Consider the following 20,459-nt stretch of genomic DNA (forward strand, 5'->3'; position numbering starts at 1 on the left):
GGCGGGGGCGGGGGGAGGCTCAACTCCATCACGATGAGATATGAGTCAAATCCGAGGAGAACTCAGTTTTTTGCATAACTAGGGCTAAATTTTCACTCAGCTCCCAGCCCTGTTTTGCCAAACTGCGACTCTGTGGTGGAAACTCAACGATCGTGGCACGCGACAGAATCCCCACCGGCTTGCTCCAGTTTCAAATTTTGAAGGACTGAGGGTCCATTTCCCAGCAGGCTAACCCAGCCCCCACGAATTACATTGGTCAGGGCTCCTGCGTCCATGAGGATGCCTTTATCTCTCTGTCGGGGTCACAGAATACGCATCGACTACCGTGGTTGGAGAGGTTTAGATTTGATGGGGCATTGCCGAGAAGAAAACAAGAAGGGGGGGGGGGGTAGATAGCGTAACGTTTTGCGCTCAGGTACGGCTTCAAATCATGCTAAGCCTTTTAAAATCGCCCTGAAATCTGAAGCTAGACATCCTTACCTTGCACCTTGCGAGGGCGGGATTTAGAAGACCGCTGGCCCTGCCGGTCCCGTTCACGTTAAGCTTCTGAGTTATTCAACCACATTAAAGCCGGTCTGGAATGATGTATTTTGCATGTATTTCATTAGACGAATTCACATTCCATCATCATTGGCTGTATTCACAGCGCATCAAGAATGCTCTATTCTACGTAACGTCATATATAGTCATTGGCGGGCGTGTTAGCAGTGCAGCACTTTTCTGTTTAAGTCCTCGCAACTGCCGTGACAATAATTGTGCACGCAAAGATTTCGCTTGCGGGTGCCATGCGTGTACCTTATCATAGCAATTGCAAATTGCGCTATTCGTAACGTATAGCACAGCTCTTTGTCATTCGCGTTCGGTCTTGGGCACGCAGATTGACACGTCACATGTCTATGCATTGCGCTGTTTCTATCTGGCCTTAATGAAGTCGCGGAAAAAAATTATGCGCGTTCAGCAAAGACTACACGTGACGTAATGAATAATCTTCGTCGTCCAGGTCGCAGCAAACATCGAAAGGCCTTGCATCTACATGGTATGACGACATGAGTGAAATCGACGGCATATTTTCTCTGTCTTTGTGGGCGCTGCAATTCGTCTAAGACGCTCATGACGCGCATGTGTCCAGTGCGCGTCTGATCTGAATTTGAGCCGTCTTAGTTTATCAGATGCAGGCACACTGCGGCAATGAGCGCTCCATTCGTGGACAACCCTCACGCGGAAGGCACTCCTTCTGACCCGTGTCACTGATCGAAATTCGTTTGGCTTGCAGGGCGAGGTCCTCGTGGAAGTCGTCGTGGCTGTCGAGAGGAACCCGTCTAGATCGATTATTAATTCCTGAGTGCCAGATGTGGTAAACAGTGATCATGTCACCTTGGCGTATGCCCTGGTATATGAAATGACAAACGAAGCTTAATGAATTTTTCCCACTAGCATCTCGCGCCCCAAAATCAGAGACAGCGGGCCGTTGTTTAGCCGTGTCCCAGTGTTTAGCCGTGTCCTAAGTGCAACCCAGATTCTTTTCCTGGCAAATTTTGCGCAATGGGGACGATCCGCGGCCACTTCGAGCAGCTCTCCGGCACTGCGCACGAAGGAAAGGAAAATGTGTGCTCACACCCCGTGTATTACATCCACCATACTGTAAATAATACCGAATCAATGTTTTAGGAATGAAATTCGTACAAATGTTATCGTCTCGCTCTGTGAATTGAAATAGAAATGGGCAAGAGCACATATTCACATGGAATTTCATATCACTTCATTTAACGACTTGTAAAATGCAGGCAAATCCACCAATCACCCCGCATGAGTACGCAACATTCAGATAAGGACCGCACACAAAAACCTACGTCCACACAAGAAATACGCACTCCGCAAAGCCGCTTGATTCTCTTCCCCCACCCGGGAAAGACCACGTGCGGCGTGACACGATTCATGGGCACGCATTTCGCCGGCTCAGGCGTGCGCGAACCCGCCCAACTCTCAGAACACCTGATGCTGGCGGTCTCGGCCGGCGACGATGCGTAGCTTGTACCGCGGTCGGCAGATGTTCTACACGGGGATGCGATGTAATGACGACGCGAGAATGCTGATTAACGCAGTTGAGGACGGTAGTGCAGCCATGTACACTAATATTATTTACATGCACCGTTACGTGCCGGGCGATCGCGTAGCACACTCACCATATAGTGCAGAACAATCAGCCTCTCTCGCCGGCACTGTGCCCAATGGTCATCAGTGGTGCAGACGTATTGACTGAGACAGGATGATTACTGGATTTAGTACAAGGGAGCTGAAAAGTTGATGACGGTATCATTAAATAGATCCAAGATATCTAGTTGCTGGCTGGACACAAAATGAGCGCAGCATGACATTGAGATAAACTCTTGGCATCTTAGCAAATGCCCCTGGGGCGTTGGATAACCGCAGTGTCCGCACTGGCCGAATGGTAAAACGGGCATTGCAAAGCTGTTGCATTCGAACCGGGCCTGGCGTCTGGACAGGTGCTGTGGCTCTGCACCCTATGAGTTATTTCAGTGTCATTTTCCGGCTCAGTCGCAGGTTGCGCTGCTACAAATCAACAAGATGATGTTGGCTGACCTTCTTTTCAGCTGTCTTGTCCTTCTTCTTGCCCTGCAATTTATCAGAGATTTCGCTTATTGCTTGGAGGTTCAAGGTATAGATATGTTATTATCAGCTTGTTCTAGAGTGATTAAAATAGCTTGCATCATTTTTGATTAGGAAAGGATAATTGGTGTTAGGAAAACGGTTCGGCCCAAGACGTAAAATCTACGCGTTCGAGACTTATTGCTCCTAAATCTAAATCACCATCAGCAGCCAGGCACGCCAGCACACTAACACATTGTTATGCGCGCAAGCAGAAGGCGTGAGTGAGGAATTATGTTGTATGTTCTCTGAGACACAATCAATCATGATGACGATCGATTGCTGCAGTTAAAATGTGCTAAGTGGGTTAACGATGTTCTCCATCATGAATCCTCTATCAAAATCTGGGCAGATATCATTTATCCATAGAACATTTTTTATCAAAGCTGTTAGAGGGTGTCCGGACTAGCTTCTCGGCCTTTTTTATTTTCTCCTTATTATTTAAATCCATGCGCTTGCCAAATGAAAATCATTGGTACACTAAAATAGGCAGTCGCTTTACGTGAAAACTTTCTAGCCGGTCGCTGAAATGGTTAAATAGTTTAATCGTCCGCATATTACGTCAGGTGCCCTGTTGCAGTTTTAAAAAACTACCGGTATGGGTCCGCTTGTTTAAGTTCAAATTCATATCAGCTAATGATTATGAGCAGTACTGTAGGATTCCCCACGACATAAAACAACGTGCTAAAACACATCGCGTTGTCGAGACTTTAGTCTATTTCGATCTGACTTGATTCAACGTCATGCTAGGGTAATGCGGGGATCAAGTTGCTAATAAAACAAGCTCTACTCAAGTAACAACTCATCCCTGAGTAATGTTAGGACTGGGGATTGCAGTTACTTGAGCTATTGCCTTGGCTTGGGCGCGGAAAGTAACGCACGTACGTAGCGAAACCCACGTGACACACTCAATATAAACGTCTATGACAAAGAACATGTTAGATGATGCACTCGGCTTCATCTAACGTAAGGATATGCGTGCAATGTACTTTTCGAGATGACAGGAAATCGGCCGCTTAAAGGGATATCAGTGAGCAAAACATCAGCGACAGTCATAAGAAACATCAACGCAAAGGATGTCAACGGTACACTTAACAGCTTCCTTTTTCATTTCCCGAAGCCCTTTCGCAAACTTCTCCGCGGCAACTATGCACGTTTGTTTGGCGACAACGCCATCAAATTAAAACAAAATAATCGCCGCAGTACTCAGAATTATGGCAGATATGATTTCACATGCATTTCCATTGATCGCTTCAACATGACGATAACATACCTTGGGAGATTCTGGTGCGTCCCCCTTGCACTGCGCTTTTTCAGCGCCGGTGAGCAGCTCGATTCTGTTGAACGCGGAGTCCACGATCTCCCCCCGACTGCCCTGCTCGTGCACGTCTTCCTTGCTCTGGCGCCGCATGTTGACACAGCGTGAGTGACGTCATTCACTAGAGCATGGCCGGTTCGGGTCCTGACCATACATGTTCGCTACCGCTGAGCGTAAATAGGTAGGTGAAATCGCACTGAATGCGTCATTTTCGAGGGCCGCGGCAGCAGTTCAAATAATCACATTCCGTGCATCGCGTGATTTTCACACTGTCTATCGAAAGTGCTGACGTCGTTGCAAGTACAACAAGTACATTCACTGACGTTGCCAGATCTTCATTAAGATTCAACTTTGTAATGCGTGCTTTGATTTTGGAACGCGAAACGAATGACCCATCTTGAGATTTCAAGGATTAGAATATAAAATTTTAAAAACAATATCTTAATATTTATGAGACATTTCTAAATAGACACATTGAAATGCATGCATATGTATACACACATAGGCACACACATGAATGTATATCTATATATTTTCATACGAGTAGAATATATAAGTAACTCACAGTGGTAAACATAGGAGTAACCACAACGGCACTCTCACGACGCCTGACAATGCACTTACGTGACAGGGCACCTCTGGAGCACATGTGACACGGACATGACAGAACATTGACACGGCAACAGCTGACGGGTAACACTGATATTATTCAGTTTGTAATGACAGAAGACGCCTTTAAATTTGGAAACGTATATTCATTAACGAACTTTCTCCAGCCATAAACAGACAAACAGATTGCTGCATGGACGTTGAGTTATTACGTGGTGGGTGGTAAGTACTATAAATGCGATTGTGGAAAGGTATTCGTGCCTTAGCATTGTTTTCGAGAGCTTATCTCATTGTCGGAGAAGACTGAATGGTACAAGAGATCACTTTCGGGTTTTAAAGGATGAAAACCATGCCTTCCGATTGGAAAACCTGTTTTGGCACCAGACCAAACCGCACCGTACGAAAAAATGTTTTCCAAAAGTAACGCACAATTTTTATCCTTTAAGCTCAAAACACAATTCTTGGGCCATACAGTCTTCTCCGACGATGAGACAAGATCTCGAAGCGTAAGAATGCAATAATTGACGAATATATAACTATTTTTGCTCTAACCAACTTTGATCTAAACGATAACGCAAAGTAAAAAACCCGGAAACTCCAACGATGCATAAACAGCTCGTCAATGCTGAGTGAGCGGTCCTTTTAATTGCAATAATATATATATATATATATATATATATATATATATATATATAACTTGATCAGCTGCTCCTGAAGGAGCCATACACAAGCACAGGCGAGCAACGTGATAGGATGTAACATGCAACATGACCAGTTTTTGGACATCAAGGGCAGGGCCGCACGGCACAGCATCCGGGACAGCGCAAAACAGTACAGTGTAAGACAGGGCACCGAACAGAGGACAGGACAGCGGGCAGGGAGGACACAGCGATTAGTGTAGCGAGGGTAGCACAGCGAACAGGACAGATGACGGTACAGAGGGCAGTACAGGGCAGAAGATAGGAGCAGAAGACAGAGGGGATGGAGGGGGGGGGGGCGGGGGGGGGGGGGGGTAGGGCAATAGAAAGCAGGTCGGGGGGCTGTGTACTGTAGGTCAGGGCAGGGGTTGACTGGGTAAGGTAGAGAATGGAACGGAACAGAGAAGCAGCCAGGTCGGAGAGAGGGCGGATGGAGAGCAAAGAGAAGGCCAAGGGACCACGTGGGACGGAGGGCAGGGCAGTGGGCAGAGAACAAAGGGCAGGAGGTTAAAGACATAACAGAACAGGTGAACGAGCAGAGGACTTGATCATACCAGACCAGTTCTGTTCTGTCCTACCAACGAGCGATCCGGGCCTGCCCCGTCTTGTACCGCACGGAACGAGATAGAGCAACTTTGAACTTGTCTTGTTTTGCTCTGTTCTTTCGCTCGCACTGCCTCCTGTCTCCTTTCTCGCCCTCTTTTCTCTCTCATATCCTCAGTTCCGTCCTGTGTCCTGCCTTTTGATCTATCATTCGGCTAATCTATGACGTGCCTGTCCTATCCTGTCCTCTGCCTTGTTCTTTGTTTCGCCGTCTTTTATATTTTCTGCCTTCTGTTTGCTGTGCGTATTGTGCTGTCCTATTCAGTCTTGCCTTAGAAACTGTAGCGCTGATCATTTTGTTCTTGTTATTTTGTGAACTTATATTGCGCTAAGCCATGTCGCCTCGTTTAGTGAAACAATTTTTGGAAATGCCAGAGGTATATAAAAAGCCGAGTGTCCATTTTTGTTCTCTCAAGGAAATTTCCGCAACAACTCAAAATGTTGGACTGTGAGGTTGAAATAATGTCACGTTCGAAATATACCGGCTCACTTTTCTCCTAACAAAGGGGCCATGAAGAATTCAGGCATAAGATTTATGTCCATGTTACAATATTCAAGCACACATAGAAACGCAGCAAGAAATTCCATGCAATGTGATATACACAGCCCCCTGAAATAACGAAAGCAAAAAACGCCATCAGCCAATGCACGCAAGCTCCAATGCACGCAAGCTTTTACCAAAGCACTTGCAATGCGCAAACGATACGATACTTTCACAGTTTCGTAAAACTTTGCTTTTTGTAAAATCTGATTGACTCTGGTTGTGTTCACGAATATTTCTGTAACATGCGTATTTCTAATCACAAATTTTTACACGCATATTCATGCACCAATGTTGCAAAAAGGATGGGAAACAACACACTGAAGTTGCGATGGCACCATCTTTTACAAACATCACGAAAACCTTATTCGCGACAGATCTCTCGTGAAATCACAGTTAAGGGTGGTGAAAGTAGCGCCTATCACAAAACACTGATATTGATATCGTATCATATATCGCACCGTAGAGTATTCTGTTTCAGTCACTTGCAACGGCGTGGATTTCGTGATGAAGGTTACTTGCACGTGTAACGTTCTGATGTCATGGCCGTGCTATTGCTTAACGGCTGAGCGTCCTCCAGTCAAAGGAGGGGGGGGGGGGGGGTATGTAAGGTCGGATGCCTGGGACCGGCTGGGTGCGCTGCAGCCAATGACCTTAGTGACCTCGGGTCGGGCCACTCGTGGCCGGTGACGGTTTGGTGTCTGCGCGGGGTCGATGTTGGCTAGCAGGGTTATGGAGAAAGGGAGGGAGTCGATCTGTACGCGTTCTGTGTGGCTCTGCCCCCCCCCCCCCTCACACCGCTAACAGGGCATTGAGGTGAGGGGGCAAGCACGGGCCCTGACTGCATCGCGTCTGTTAGCCCATACCGCCTGGCAAAGCAGCAAGGCTTCCAAACGCATCACCTCCTCAACTGGGACCTACACGCACTCGCCCATCCATTAGCGTGTGCCTCAGATGCAGCCTTTCCTCCAGTCCGTGGTGCCTACCTGCACGTGCACTACGCGCTCCTGGTGCTGGGCCGAGTCCAGGCCCGAGCGGCGGATCTCCGCGGCGAATCTGAAGCGCCCGATGACGTCATAGGTGTGGTTGACAGTGAGATGGACCGCCTGGGCCAGGTCGGCGCGCAGAAAGGCGCGGCTTCTCATGGGGCCGGCAGTGTGCAGAGGGTCAGCCCGGTCACTGGACGAGCCCCAGTCCGAGCACAGCGGGTCGGCGTCTGAAGAGGAAAAAACAAACCGAGGTCAGTATTATTACACTGCCGTTACCGACTTCATTGTTCTCATTTGAGAATCTACACAAAAATTGCGCGAAAATGTACAACGTCAAGTGATGTAGGTGAGACAATGACTTCCAACCTTATATTATATATATATATATATATATATATATATATATATATATATGACTTGCTAAGTATGTACTTTTTCCCACAGCATTTCAGCAAAAATGTTGTGGGATCCAAATCAGCGATGGGGGGAGGGGGCAGAGCCACACAGAACGCATACAGATCGACTCCCTCGGCGAAACGCAACCCTAACGTGGATAGCTGGTGTTACCTCTGCGTCATAACATAAGCGCAGTATGCAATACCTATGAACGATTCAACAATAAGGGTAAGACAAGACGGTAAAATTAGGTTGAAAGGTTGAAAACATAATCGGCAAAGCAAAACATGCCAATCAAGCATGAGTCACGCAGTCTCCATTTTTGTGATCACACAGTATTAGACTTCACCAGCTATCCACACATCATGTCACATCGTCCCAGGTTATGTCGAAAGGTCGGATACAATAACAGCTTACCATCTGTCAGTGGGTTTGTCGCCAGTGTGACGTGGCTCACACGGTATCCCAACACGTCACCAGCCTGCACCTGCAGTGGCTCTGTTTTTACGTAGTTGTAACCTTCTTTAACTGTGATTTCAACCGACTCCACCACGCTGAACACACTGGATCTCTTCGGTAGACGGCCACATATCTGAAATACCCACGCACATGGCACGCGCGAGTGGGTCTGCAATGCAGCAGGAACATACCAAACGAGTCATTTGGTAGGGGTCACAGGAGCGATTCCAAGCCAACCCAACCAATCGATGTCACCCGACCCCTGGGATTTGGGGCGGGATCTTGTCTTCATGTTTTTCTCTGTCTCTGAACACGATCCTGAGAATGTCAGAGCAGTCAAAACAATGGTTTTCAAGTTGCAGACTTTTTATTTATCATTTTTATGTTTTGAAAAATGAGATTTTTAAACGACCTTATCATGGTAAGCGTGCATCACAGACCAAAAATTCAACAACCAGGCGGCAGATCATACGCATGGTTACTTTAAATCAGCGATATGCTCCAAAACATGACACATGCATAAATAAATTATTCGTTAAATTTTTGAAATATTTCCATAAGAAACATGCCAGCATATATTTGAACCAATGCATTATTTTTTACTTCTGTTTTTACCTTGCATTTCAAGAAACGCGCAACGGGAATTTGCAACGCGACCAAATCATCCAGCGAGCACTAAATCGGTCCTTCCGCGCGAAGCAGTAAATCGTCGTTCTCCAACCCCCCTGCCCCCCCCCCCCTTCCCCCAATGCCGGGCATCTGACGCGAGGCGGCACACAGAGGGAAGGGGAGGGGCAGTCCATCGCGACCGACACTATGGAGTGTTTGTGGTGAAAAACACTGGTGGTGCGTCTGGGTGTTTAAGGAGACCGCGATATGCGCTGCTTATGTCATATGTACTGTCTAGATAACGCGAGTTCACAACGGATATCGTTCAGCACACCGCGATACACGCCTACGTACAACCTGCCGAAAATAATATTGCAGCTTTGACATTCGAATGCAAAGTAGGTTGAGGACCCTGCTGAATGCGGAACCAGATCAGGAGATGCACAGATAATCTCGGCCTTCGATGTGATGCTGCGACCGTGCGTCGGATCGGTGAGGCAATGTCAGCACCCATTGGAAATTACCGTCGTCTTCAATGTTTTTGCACTAAGACGAGCATTTCCGCGGCGGCCGTCTATGCGCAGTGTTCTGAACACTTTGAAAGATCGGCTAGCACGAAGTTTCATGCACTCCCAGATGTTTGTCGCTCATTGTCTTGTAGATGTAGTAGTCCCTAGTTTTCTTAATGGTGCACGCCTCAGCAAATCTGCTGCTCAAGAACTTAATGGTTCAGTCGACCTCTTTTGATGGTACTTAAATCAAGAATATTCAAAACGTGGAATGAGGTGATATGAAAATCATGCCCAGTGTCTGCATCAAGCTTAACACCAAGTTTGATACGAATGTAACCATGTGCAATATTAGAATAACATTACGTCTTTAGAAACTACTGAATTATTGTGATTCCAGGGCCGGTTGAATAGATCTAGGTCCATCACGAAGGACCGGGAGGTCGACGTAGACCAATAACAACAGCACCTCCCCCTCCCCGCGCCCCCCGCAACTGAAAAATGAAAGGCGCACCCAGGGCATTCCCCCTCCCTCCCGTGCAGGCCCGGCTTTGGCGTAGGTTTCATAAATACAAAACACGTTGCATAGATTCTAGACCAATAACAAAGTAACCCAACTACCAGTCTACTTCAATTTTGCGGGTTAAAAACAGGATGGCCAATACTTAACTAACTCCGTACACCACTCGACGGGATAGTGATGCTTAGTTATTGTTAACGTTATGCGGTTGGCCATTTACACAAAATGATTGATTTTAGGCCTGACTCTGCGCTTGGTAAAGAGATGCTGTTACTGATGAGGGGCGAGCTTCAGGGCGCCGACAGGGTTTCTGATGCCCTCCTTAAACGAAGCGTGCGCTGCTTGTTACGAGATGGTCTACGGCTGGTTGCAATCTGGTGGCATCATTGCGAACTGCTTAGACTGAGGAAACTCCTTGGTAGCTTGTTTCCTGCAACACGCGCGCCGGGCTTCATCAACTTTCAAGACACCGCGCAGATCGTGTTTCTGGGTGAATGCAGTTGCACTCATTGGTAACGTGGTTTCTCTCTCCTCTTCGCTGAACGGATCGGCACACATCTCCACTGTTGTGACAATGCCCTCCCTTTTTGATAGCGCACCAATAGACCTTGTTCGTGCTGTGAGCATGTGGCTTTTAGTAGACTTTCACTAACGCCTGATCTTTGTGCCAGGACATCACGCGAATGGTCCTCAACTGGTTTCACTTCACGACTTCGAGCAAATGTTCTTTGATTACAATCGCTGGGGTCGCCAAAGAAGCAATTATTTTGGGCATTCCCTTGTAGCACCTTGACCCCCCACGGGAGCACGACACGTCAGTGCTGCTCAGCCAGGTGGTTAGAATGGAGTGCACGGCCGAACTATCGCTCCACAATCTTTGCCACGCACACTCGATCCGAATGGTCACACATATTGTAAGTAGTGCGGTTAGGATATCCAAGCGTTAGTTATCTCAGCCCTACCGGGCCACTTATCAGCAACAGCCCCCCTCCCCCCCCCCCCACGATGTGCGCGCCGACTCAGGCCACGTCAAATACACGACGCCAGGGGCAGGGACAGTTGGGGAAACAGCGGCCGATCACTGCGAGCGGGAAGACCGATTTGCCGCTCGCTGGGTGTGTTGCTAAGAGAATACCCACAATGTTTTCTTGAATTGAAGGGTGAATGTGCATGGAGGACACCGAAATCCTGCTTTTGAAAACCGTTTTGAATTGCTTGGCTTGTGATTTATAAAGGTATATATGATATATTTTGAACGTGTTGGCACATCAAATATATCCATGCTTGAGGTATATTGCCTCGCTATTGAATTTTGGGTATGTGATAAACACATTCCTAGATGCGGTTGTTCAAAAAGTGTCTCTTCAGAACATGAAAAATGAGAAAGCGTCTGTATTTCAGAAACGGCTGCTCCGTTTACTCTGATTTTCTCAAAACTGTGTTCAGAACAAGAGGAAACCCAACAGACAAAATGCCATCGAAATCCCAGATGGCCGGGTGTGAAAAGTAGTCTTTCGTTGGTTGGGATGGCACGACATGATACCATGATGGTTTAGCATGCATTTCAGCTCGAGAACCATAAACAACGAACACCCAATGGGAAAGCATAGTGCTTGATACTTATCATTGGAGCACAAGCATGAGGTTTACTAGCTCCGCAAAATTCTGGAAGTTCTTTCCCAGGCTGAAGGTTTCGCATCTTCACATATATTACGGAAATTCTGATCAAAAGGGTACCCATAACTCAGATAGGTGGTACTAAACCGGGCTCAGAAGACATTTTTCCTTTCTGTATCAAGAAACCTGTTTTCAGAATAAGCAAGACCCTTTGTGGATTCGGCAGCCCATGCTCTGGATTAGGAGGTCCTGTTTTGCGATACTGGTTCGAGAGGCACTCTGTATGAATAAGGGGGGCCCCTGTTCTGGGAGACGCCCAACATACACACATAAGAAAGCCCCTGCTTTGAAACTGGAGGTCCGTTTGATTTATCAGAAAGCCGCTTCTCCGGATCAGGATATCCTGCTTTGGGATAATAACACAGTTTTCTGGTTTTGGAAGCCACCTTTGTTGATCGCAATAACCCTGTTCTAGATCAGCGGACTCTTTATGCATCAGGAGGCCTTTTTCTGGAACAGGAGGCTGTGCTATGCGATGACGAAGCCCTTTGCTGGATCGAAAAGCCCTGTATTAATCGAAATGTCCATGTTTGGATTTTCAAACCGTCGACGTATAATCACAAGGGATATCGATAGTGTAGCAATGTGACAAAGGAGTGCAATGATTCCGGTGTCTCCCCTAATATGTCTCCGGTGCCTCCGGTGCCACATTTCAGGAGACGCCTGTGATGAGACCCCATCTTGTCCAGGGCCCCCTTGGAAACTTCGGCCCCCTTCTCGAGATTTGTGGCGCCACCCAAGTCCAAAACACACCGCTGGAATCGGAGTGCATGCCTGGAGTTCAGGTGCCGTCTGACTCAGAAGGTGTTAAAGGCTCACCTTGTTCTCGCATGCAGCATGCTGAAACATCCATAAATGGCGCTCTTGGCACGGCCCACGCTCGGAGACTCCTTCTGGTCGAAGAACGAGCACTTGCAACGGGCCCCGCCCCAAGGAAAACGCTTCTAATCCCATCAAGTAGGCTGGTGACGACACGGGATCCCAGGGCATGAAGACGAGGGAGGCTGGAATGTCATCCTTCCGAGGGGCGTCAGCGGCGGTGTCGTCCGGTGTCAGGGTCAGAAACTCGTCGAACGCCGTGCTATTGACCGATGTCTCCAGCCCGTATGTTGTGGCGGCCATGCTGCGGTGATCCCGTTCGGGCTCGTAGATAATACTGAAAGTGAAGTCTGAGTGCTGAGTCTCTGCGCTGAGCGCCAGAGGAGACGGAGTTCCGATGGAGAATATCAAGGGATCTGAAATAGTGATCAACAGCGAAAGCATGGCGGCTGTTACAAAACGATATACTTGTTCATCATGAAGAAGTTTAACGTAAGAAGTACTTAATATAATCACGCGAGCAATACGTAGCAAATGTGCAATTTAAGACGTACATACCGCACATGCTTATGGTTTTTTCATTTTTGAAAACCTCAAGCCTTTACTCAAGCTGCACAGGTACCAGCAAATTGACATTTCAACATTAATCGCCCAAAGTTGAACTACCAATCCATCATTAGTGATATTAGTTCGGGTACCGCTCTTCACTGGTGTTTCTCAAGCGCCTTCGGGCCATGCCAATGCCAGTACACCTGCCCACATATCCTTCTCATTGAAGCCTGCCGTCTCACCAGGTAGTCGGCAGGTCTCGGGTGGACTGCTGTCACCTCCATCCAGGGTCAGGCTCATGCCAGAGCCGCGGAACACCCTCACAGTGCAGACAAACTGCTGGCCCGGCTCGACCACCAGTGGGCACTCGAGGTCAAACGGCGACACCGGCTCCCGCACGTCGACAGGAAAGCTTCGGCGGGTGGGCTGTTGACACGCGCCGCTAGTTACATGCGGAATCCACCGGACAAATAATAAATATTCCCTCGGGTTTGGTTTGCATCAAACGTCGAATTCCCGGTACCCTTTATTTATTTATCGTGTGGTGGAGTTTTCGCGCGCTTCGGCACCAAAGACCGTCTGGACGGAGCAATGTGAGGCGCCAGTGATAAGTCTGTGAAAGCGATTTCGATAAATCGTGCGTGGTTACTGTGAAGGCCCCGCTTGGACCATGGTCCACATCGATTGGTTACAGATGTGTTTCACGATACATGGAAATGCATTTTCTAGCCATTCTCTGCCAAAACGTTACCTAAGCCTGACCCGGTTTCTGCCTCTGTGGTCTTTGTGTGTGTGTGTGTGGGGGGGGGGGGGGGGCACTTACTTCAGTAACGTCAGCCCGGTCGGTGGACAAATCGTCGGTGGTAGCGTAGCGGCCCTCTGCATGGATCTGTGTCGAGGGTGACTTCTTCACGTCAGAAGGCAGCGTGAATCCTCCCCCGTTGTCAAAGCTGACGAAAGAAAGTCAAAATTTCACAGTCTCTGAAATTTCACCATTTTTTATTGGATTGTGTTTTATTGTACTATGCACTTTTCAGTGTGCAGTAGTGCTCATTAAAATTCATGGCTATTCTTGAGCACGAATCGACAACACAAAGAGGTTGGCAGGAAACACAGGCATTCAAAACACTAATGCAGCCTTAAGCGCACTCGGAATGACAGAGGAAATAGATGCATCTTACCTTGGCACATCCGAATCATTCTATATTTGACCGAGATGTTGTTGAAGTCCTTTAACTGTCACCACCAAACGACATCTAATCTCAATGACAGTGGGATAATGCAGCAATGATTAAATGTAGCTGCGGAACGATATCCGAATGGCCGTCTGCTCCACTCCGTGTGGACTAGAGATAGACTAAGGCCCGTGTTCTGCCGCCTATTACGTTCCCTCTCCTGGCCTGTGTTGTCAAAATTCCGCTATGACTCTGGCTCTCCAATTGTCAAAATCCCGCTGTGGCTCTGGCTCTCAGATGGTCAAAATCCCGTCATGGCTCTGACTCTCAGGTTGTCGAAACTCGACTATGGCTCTGAGCTTTCCGGTCGTCACAATTTGTTTCAGCGGACAAAGCACATGGCAGTCGGACAGTGACGGACAGGCATTTACTTCAGCATGCGGAGGGTATAGCTGACGTCATATTTCGCCGTCCCGTGATGACCCGCGCACTGAGGTGGACTACGTTTTAAATGCGTCCCATGAACTCGGCGTTACAATTACCATAGATGCTAATGCAGAATCACACTGCTGAAAGCACCAGAGCGCTAGCTATTGTAGAAAGCACTTCTTATGTCTTAACATCTGTCACGAATATTTGTTCAAAGAAACTTACCTTCAAAGGTAATGCTCCACATCTGAAGATGTTAAAGCAAGCAACAGATATAATATAAGCATACTCATAAGTACCGACATACTTTTGAATGGAAAAGACTGCCCAACACAACACAGTTTCTCTTTTTAGTGCATATTTAGTACATATGATGTTGTTTGAATGCTTCATCGTGCCTTGCACAACATTGATTGAAAGCCCTTTGACGGTCTTTACATCTGAAAATAGTGTTTATGAACGCCAGATATGCACGACTCGGCAACTACATTCTCCTTGGACTTAATCACCGCACGGCTAGTGGAATCGCAGGACTTGTATGACATTATCATGGTGTCATGGGTGACCTTGAAATAGTCTCCCTCTTCTGAAATAGTATACACCTCTTCTTTGCTCATTGCACCTCATGGGCGCATAGCTCAGAGACTAGAGGGGTTTAGGTCTTACGAAGGGCAGGGCTGTGGACTGCACCGAATAGCCTTCAGTATTACTATTTCAGTCAAAGGCCCATTAAAATGTGAAACACTCCCTATAGCTAGATATTCATGAATCTGAAATGTGTCTGTCTTCAAGGCGTGGTCGTAGCGTCCCCAAGATGCACGGCCACAGTCGTGTATTTGTTCACGTTTGTGCCCCAGACCTGATAGCTACCTGCACATGACGCTTCTTGGCGCCGCAGAGCTGTCGGTGCCAGTGATGTCCGCGTCTGTCACGGACAGGTCCGATGGCTCTGCTGCCAACTTCACTCTAGTGATGCTCGTCTGTGGAACAACCAGCTGAGGCAGGGACAAGGCAGGTTAGGCGCGAAAGGGCTCAATATACGGGCATATAAGGTAAGACTTCATCACAGCGTTGTCATCACAGTGTCGTCGCAGGAGCTCTGCAAGGCTTTCCTCAGCCATTAAGTGTTGACATCGAATTGACTGATTTCCTAGCGTATGTCTGTCTGTCCGCCTGTCCGCATGGCTTTACCGCGGCACGCAGATGGCTGCACGGATTACCGTGGAAATTAGGCATGCGAAGAGTGACGTTCCATTACAGACAATCATGTGACGATCCATGATAGACGATTATGTGGCAATCCATGACAGACGATCATGTGACGATCCATGACAGACAATCGTGTGACGATCCATGATAGACGATCATGTAGTAATCCATGACAGACGATCATGTGACGATCCATGGCAGACGATCATTTGACGATCCATGACAGACGATCATGTGGCGTTTCATGACAGGCGCTCATATGGCGATCCATGGCAGAAATTCGGACCCGTCCGATACCGGTGCCGATAGCAGCGCGCGCGATAGAGGGGCGTATTTTCGCATTGAGCAGGGAAACATTTTCCGTGTATGTGAGAGACACAAGTCATACAAAGTCCAAGCGCCCCAAGCCATCAAAAACATGCCGCAAAGCACGAGCAACGATGAAAAGAGCCTCTCCACATGAAGGGGACCGCGTCAATTACCGCTAAAGCTCAAAGCCGAAAAAAACTAACCAGGACGCAGATGCAGTATTGAGACGGGAGCCGATTACCATGTGGTTGGAGGCGTGCAACACGGACACTAAAGGCGGCAGTTCCTGGCGCAGCCGCGAACTCAAACTAAATGACATTTAGGCGAGGCCTGAGCGCGTGGAGCAGCGCTGCACGGGCAATGCGTCCGAGGGATCCGTCAGTGTTGAACGGCTTACAAATGTGAAACTGAGAACCACTTAAAATTGTTGGGAAACGATGTAACGTAACGATCTAACGTCACATCAGGGGTGGCAGCACGCGGGCACCAACGGTGTCACCTCTTCATGCAGCGGGGCGAGCTGAATCACTTCCAATTTGTCACTCGAGCCTAGCCTGCACTCATGTTCACAGGTCATCATATACGCAGCAGTTTCTTGGATCATAGCAAATGTGCAGCGAACCTCGCTCCCTGTGGTAAAGACGTTGGCGTGTTTGAGGGACGTGCTGCCACAGCGGGCTGCAGAGGCTTGGACGTCCATCGGGGCGGGGCAGACGGCGTCGGACACCCGCTGCAGGCCTGCAAACATACCAGTTCGTGTTCACCTCATGACATTTCGATGCGACCTCGAACGGTTGTAGAAACAAACAACGACTCTGAAGATTGAGCGTGCTAATTTTTTTAGCATTTAATGAAAACGCTTACGGAGTTGTTTCGGATAAAACAACTCCAATCACTGAATTCCTGTCATGCAAAATTTGTTTGACTGATCGTTTAGCATCAACAAATTGTCTGCCCCCACCCACAGCTGTGGCCGTGGCCCATGGCTATGGCAATGACTGCAGCAGTGGTTGCGGCTGTGGATGTGCCAACAGCTAGGACTATGGCTCCGACTGTAGCCGGCGATACACGCCAACTCACGCAGCAGCGAGCTGCAGAAGCAGACGCGGCCCAGTTTCGGACCCCCACACCGCGCACGAACTGGCCAGCGGACCGAACTGGAGCCGCTGGCCCGAACCGCGCACGAACTGGTCAGCGGACCGAACTGGAGCCGCTGACACGAACCGCGCACGAACGCCAGGGTCTGACATCGGGGCTGGCAGACCACAGGTGTCAGATGCTGCCGATGCACGTCTACGTAGTTTCCATGATCAATGTCTTTCTGCTTCGATGTTGCTCGCTTCTGTTGTTGCCCGAGGTTTTATTTTAGCGTTCTAATTTCATCTGGGCGAGCTTCAAGGCGCATAGTGCCCGTTCAGTGTGATCTTTCAAGATTGCCGAAGGCCTGAAGTTGAAGGGAATGTTTCGCATTTGAAAATATTGAAGCAAGCATCAGATATCATGAAACAAGCTCACTTACAACTATTAGTACAATTTTTAAGTGTAAAAGACTGCTTTAGTCAGCACAGTTCTCTGCTTAGTAGATATGATCCTTAATGTGTCTTAGTTTGAAAACGTTATCGTACCTTGCACAACAATGATGCGAGCTAATTGACGGACGTTGTAGCTGGAAATCGCGCCCACGAGCCCAGATGTGAACGCCGTGACAACAATAGTTTTCCTAGCCTTGATCACCACCTTGCTTATGGAATGGCAGGATTTAATGACGTTGGTATGACGTCATGAATGCCAAGGTGACCGAGATAGTCTCCGCGATATGCCTTTCCCACTTTCGCGGGCGTATAACTCAGAAACTAGAGGGGGTTAGATCTCAAGCAGGGCAAGATTGTTAATAGCACCGAAAGATCTTCAAGATGGCTATTTCAGTTCAAAACCCCATATCAACATGGACTCTCTTCCTCTCACTTCCTTAAATGACTTCTCTACTGCAGTGTTAATAGAGCTATAAGTTGTACAGCGCATTTAGAATATCAGGAATTCCAGCAAACGCATTTTCAGACAAGGACGTTGTTTTGCCACTTTAGCGGTCACTCTATGTTGAAACAAATAGAACTCAAGATTGAAGACCTTAAAGAATCGTGACCACTTGTACGCGTAAACGGACGTGAGCACCAGCGCAATCATATGATATTGTTTCAGTCGAGCCGGTGCGGTCCCATTTAGCCACGACCCTGGCCGACGAATGCTCGTTGATATGCTTGAATGTCAGCCGTGAAAGGGCCGTCAGTGTCAGTTGTGTGATCGTTGATGGGGCGGCGAATGAGCGTGTCATTTTGCAGCGGCGAAAACGGACAAATTTACAATGACGAACATCTTGGACAATTGCTATAAAAACATTATGAAATGCGCACACACTTCGGTTGGATGTGGGTCACCGTGATCTGGACTTGACGTATGCGTCAATTTGACGGCTCCAGCTTGCTCAGGCTAGGCGCCAGCGTGCTTACAAGTTTATTTTCGAGAAAAAAGCCTCACTTTTCGCTTCCTGACCGATTACTGGCGTTGTTGTGGCTGATGGTGTACATTATGGGTACTTTATAGATTGTACATGTATATGCACGGTACAGTTGGTCTCACGTCGTTATATTATGTGTTATCATACCGTTATCGTCGTCGTATGAAGCAATCTTGCACGAGTAAAATATCGCTTTGGACAACAAAATTTCACTTCTTATTGAATACGTCCCTCAATACGCCATGGTTTGGTTGCGTCATAGAAACTCTGTATGGCGTCAGAGCCGCTGGCAGGCTAGCCGCGTCAGAACTGCCAATGAAGCGGACGAATCCACTCACTCGTGGTACTTCAAATTGCCAACTGGGGTGGGGGGGTGGGGGATGAAATGGGGATATTTGTTAAGGCGTGTGTGATTAACCCGTGTATCGTTACGTGCTAGTATTTTGGCCATTCCTCGTGACATTCTTGTATATTTGTCCGCGGTTTTATGCTGTAAGCTTAAATTCACATCCTAGGTTATGGCATCATTCTTAAATCGTTTAAAGAGAATGTTTCACATTTAAAGATATCAAAGCAAGCGTGGGATATGATGAAGCCAGCTCAATTAGAGCTACTGGTGTACTTTTGAAGTGGAAAGGGCTGCTCTAGACAGCACAATTCTCTGTTTAATAAATGTGCTTCTCAATGCGTCATGGTTTGATTACGTCGTCGTACCTAGCACAACATTAATTGAGAGCCAATTAACGACCGTTATACCTTAGAATTGCGGTCACGAACCCCAGATATGGACGTCTCGACCATCACATTTTTCTTGACTTTAATCGCCGCATGGCTCATGGAACGACAGGGTTTAAATGACGTTATTATGACGTCATGAATGCCAGAGTGACTTTAAAATACTCTCCCCGATATATCTACCTCCATTTTGGCAAGCTTGTAGCTATGGAACTAGACGGGCTTAGGTATTAAAAGGAGCAGGATTGTGAACAGCACCGAAAGGTCTTCAAGATGTCTATTTCAGTTCAAAAATCCATAAGAATGTGGAACACTCCCTTTGATTTCCAGTCTTATTTCCGTCATCTTTCATACCGCTGCCCAAACTCCTGTAGTATGTAATACAAAATGTGATTCGTGCTTCAAACTCGCACTCACCGCATTAAGTTGGTTCATAGCCAACTTGCGTCCGTTGATGCCACAGATCGTGATGACGTACACCAGACACGAACAATTCAATGATCGTATTTTCCCTGACACTGAACACTACATGGCCAGTGAGGTGGCGACACTCGGGTGAAGTTACTATGGAGCCATGCATGCCTCTGTGCCCTTGAAATAGTCTGCACAAAATAGTCTGCAAAGTTCGCGAGGGTCCAAGTCGGAAACAAGGCAGTTTTAAGCCTTAAAAGGGCATCACCATTAACTAAGCTACCTAAGCTACTGAGATCACCGATCATGTCTCGAAAGTCGAAGAATTCACGGCGTGCCATGCATGAAAACTGTGACTCGGTGCCCCGTGTGAGTTTGGCTCCTCTCCACACTCTTGACTCTTAACTAGTCACTAGTCCACGCGTTACGTCACTGGTATATGCCTGTTGTGTAAATGCAGACAGCCAATGGATCGGCGCAATGTAATTAAGCGATCTTCTTTTTAATGCCGGTGTTCCGTACAAATCTGCCTTTACACGGTTTCCTCTTTTGTGAAATGTTGGCTTTGCTGTCCTGTCTCTGAGCTTCTGTTTTATCTCCATTTCTCGGTCCCCTGTCGATTTTCCCCTGTAGATATATGTTTTGTTTAGTTTACCGTCCCTGCGACCCAAACCCTACGGCCAGCCCGGAAACTGTGCCACATGTATCGTGTT

The 20,459-nt window shown here is 47.7% G+C and overlaps 1 long non-coding RNA gene across 1 annotated transcript; it reads right to left on the reverse strand.

Annotated features, from left to right (window-relative positions):
• Window positions 1–7,570: 7,570 nt before the first annotated feature.
• Window positions 7,571–12,485, reverse strand: LOC119114790 (uncharacterized). The gene is made up of 3 exons (XR_005096073.1): window positions 12,415–12,485; window positions 8,239–8,413; window positions 7,571–7,652 (listed from the first exon to the last, which is right to left on the reverse strand). It is a non-coding gene; the product is annotated as an uncharacterized LOC119114790 (long non-coding RNA).
• Window positions 12,486–20,459: the final 7,974 nt, after the last annotated feature.

Source organism: Pollicipes pollicipes, unplaced genomic scaffold (assembly GCF_011947565.3).
Source record: "Pollicipes pollicipes isolate AB1234 unplaced genomic scaffold, Ppol_2.1 Scaffold_3087;HRSCAF=3621_pilon_pilon_pilon, whole genome shotgun sequence".
Taxonomy (NCBI): Eukaryota; Metazoa; Arthropoda; class Thecostraca; order Pollicipedomorpha; family Pollicipedidae; genus Pollicipes; species Pollicipes pollicipes.